Below are 214 nucleotides of genomic sequence, written 5' to 3'. Positions count from 1 at the left end.
TTATCTCTTTTTAATATAGGGCCCTTCCACCAAGAAGAAAATATTTTGGTTTTTGCAAAAAAAACTAAGATTATTGAAATTTTTTTTTTTTCATGGCTCAAAGAAATTTCCCAAAAAAACGGCGACCGATTTGGCTGCAACACATGCTCTTTGGGGAAAATTACACCTTTTTTGACCCCCTTTTCCCCCTCGAGCGTGCATACAAGAATCCCCC

Source organism: Penaeus monodon, chromosome 34 (assembly GCF_015228065.2).
Source record: "Penaeus monodon isolate SGIC_2016 chromosome 34, NSTDA_Pmon_1, whole genome shotgun sequence".
In the NCBI taxonomy this organism is placed as follows: Eukaryota; Metazoa; Arthropoda; class Malacostraca; order Decapoda; family Penaeidae; genus Penaeus; species Penaeus monodon.
This window is presented reverse-complemented; position numbering follows the sequence as displayed.